At 54.3% G+C, this 2,500-nt stretch overlaps 3 non-coding genes across 3 annotated transcripts in view; all 3 read left to right on the top strand.

Moving 5' to 3' along the window:
• Window positions 1-94, top strand: part of LOC149573588 (18S ribosomal RNA) — a 1,811-nt gene extending 1,717 nt beyond the window's left edge. The window contains exon 1 of the ribosomal RNA XR_016360668.1: window positions 1-94. This exon is cut by the window's left edge and continues 1,717 nt beyond it. This is a non-coding gene — a ribosomal RNA (18S ribosomal RNA).
• Window positions 95-805: 711 nt separating this feature from the next.
• LOC149573587 (5.8S ribosomal RNA) lies at window positions 806-959 on the top strand. The gene has a single exon (XR_016361197.1). It is a non-coding gene; the product is annotated as a 5.8S ribosomal RNA (ribosomal RNA).
• A 224-nt stretch (window positions 960-1,183) lies between these two features.
• Window positions 1,184-2,500, top strand: part of LOC149573586 (25S ribosomal RNA) — a 3,351-nt gene continuing 2,034 nt past the window's right edge. Inside the window, exon 1 of the ribosomal RNA XR_016360978.1 lies at window positions 1,184-2,500. This exon is cut by the window's right edge and continues 2,034 nt beyond it. This is a non-coding gene — a ribosomal RNA (25S ribosomal RNA).

Here is a 2,500-nt window from a genome sequence, read left to right as displayed (position 1 = left end):
GGCGATGTCACGAGAAGTTCACTGAACTTTATCATTTAGAGGAAGGAGAAGTCGTAAGAAGGTTACCGTAGGTGAACCTGCGGTAGGATCATTGTCGGTTTGAGACCTTGAATCGTGTAGGGGATAGAGCTGGTGTCCTCCCCACCTCCGAAATCTTGGCGACGTGCGAACACTCGGCCCTGCAGTGATGTGTTGGACGGCCAAGCTACGGGTCCAATGCCATCGAGGTCGAGGGTCACATCGAATGCCCATGATCAAAAGTGTGGATTCCCTACGGGGCAAAGAAGAGACTCGGATGTAATCTGGATTATAGGATCGGTGCCTTCGAACAAAATCTGCATCGGAGTGAGAGGTCTCTGCTCGGTTGTAGTTCAGAGGGGGTTCGGGCCTCGTCCCCCATTGAGATTTCACGGTCCGATCGCGTGCGCGGCGCTGTGCCAGGGATCCGTCATTTTGACGACGGCAAGTCAGGACTGCCTCAACCCCCCGTTGCCTTGCCCAGGTGTGTTGACTCGTCGCTTGGAGCGTTCTGTGTTTAGGATGGGTGCACTCGCATGATTTGTGGGGCAGGGGCCCCGTCCGCTAACACGGCTCTCCCATGTGTCGCCTCCCACCTTTGCAAGGGGATGGGGTGGGGACACACCACAACGTTCCTCGTCGCACCCATTGGGTGCTCGGGGTTCAAGATGTGTCAACACCCAACAACACACGGGTACATCGTACACCTTACAAATCCAAAGAACGAAGCGCGAGCCACCGTCTTGCATGCTTGGGTCGCCCAAAGGAAAAAACAAAACAAAATCATGACTCTCGACAACGGATATCTTAGCTCTCGCCATGATGAAGAATGTAGCAAAATGCGATACTTAGTGTGAATTGCAGAATCCCGTGAATCATCAAGTCTTTGAACGCAAGTTGCGCCTGAGGCCTCGGCCAAGGGCACGTCTACTTGGGCGTCGCACTACAAAATTTTTCCCTCCCCGGCGAGGAGCAGAGATGGCCGTCTGTGTCTGCAAGTGGCATGCGGTCGGTTGAAATGAGCACGAGGTCTGTCGATCCGTCGCGACGAGCGGTGGCTCGCAAAGGCCGGCGTAGGTTTGTGCCGATCAAACGATTCCTCACGAGGAACTTTATTCTGGGCTCAGAGGCCCACTGTAGTGCGGGCATTACTGCATCTCTACCGCATTCCCAAGTCAGGCGTGAGTACCCGCTGAGTTTAAGCATATCAATAAGCAGAGGAAAAGAAACTTACCAGGATTCCCCTAGTAACGGCAAGCGAACCAGGAAGAGCCCAGCATGAAAATCGACGACCGCGCCTGTCGAATTGTAGTCTTTAGAAGCGTCCTCAGCGACGGACTAGGCCCAAGTCCCCTAGAAGGGGGCACCGGAGAGGGTGAGAGCCCCGTCGGGCGCGGACCCTATCGCACCACGAGGCACTATCGGTGAGTCAGGTTGTTTGGGAATGCAGCCCTAATCGGGTGGTAAATTCCGTCCAAGGCTAAATACGGGCGAGAGACCGATAGCGAACAAGTATCGTGAGGGAAAGATGAAAAGCACTTTGAAAAGAGAGTTAAACAGTGCTTGAAATTGTCAGGAGGGAAGCGGATGGAGGCCGGCGATGTGCCCCGGTCGGATGCGGAACGGTGTGAACTGGTCCGCCGCTCGGTTCAGGGGATGTGCCAGCGTGGGTTGTCGCGGTGGCACAAGCGCGACCTTCTGGTTGCACAAATACTTCCATCACGACGGTCGAGGAGCGAAGCGTGCGCCTCTACGATGGGCTCTCGGGCACCTGTGCGCTCATGGCGCTGGCCAGCGGGCTTTCCATCTGACCCGTCTTGAAACACGGACCAAGGAGTCTAACATGTGTGCGAGTTGGCAGGTTGGGAAAACTTGCGAGGCACAAGGAAGCTGACTGGTGAAGGGTTCTGTGCGAGCACACCTGTTGGGACCCAAAAGATGGTGAACTATGCCTGAGCAGGGCAAAGCCAGAGGAAACTCTGGTGGAGGCCCACAGCGATACTGACGTGCAAATCATTCGTCTGACTTGGGTATAGGGGCGAAAGACTAATCGAACCGTCTAGTAGCTGGTTTCCTCTGAAGTTTCCCTCAGGATAGTTGGAGCTCACGTGCGAGTTTTATCGGGTAAAGCAAATGATTAGAGGCATCGGGGGCATAACACCCTTGACCTATTCTCAAACTTTAAATAGGTAAGTCAGCGCGGCTGCTCTGTTGAGCCGTGCCACAGAATCGCGAGCTCCAAGTAGGCCATTTTTGGTAAGTAGAACTGGCGATGCGGGATGAACCGAAAGCCGAGTTACGGTGCCAAATTGCATGCTAACCCAGATCCCACAAAGGGTGTTGGTTGATTAAGACAGCAGGACGGTGGTCATGGAAGTCAAAATCCGCTAAGGAGTGTGTAACAACTCACCTACCAAATCAACTAGCCCCGAAAATGGATGGCATTGAAGCGCGCAACCTATACTCGGCCGTCGGGGCAAGT

Source organism: Cupressus sempervirens, chromosome 2 (genome assembly GCF_028749045.1).
Source record: "Cupressus sempervirens isolate cs-2001-9-10 chromosome 2, ASM2874904v1, whole genome shotgun sequence".
NCBI lineage: Eukaryota > Viridiplantae > Streptophyta > Pinopsida > Cupressales > Cupressaceae > Cupressus > Cupressus sempervirens.
This window is presented reverse-complemented; position numbering and strand designations above follow the sequence as displayed.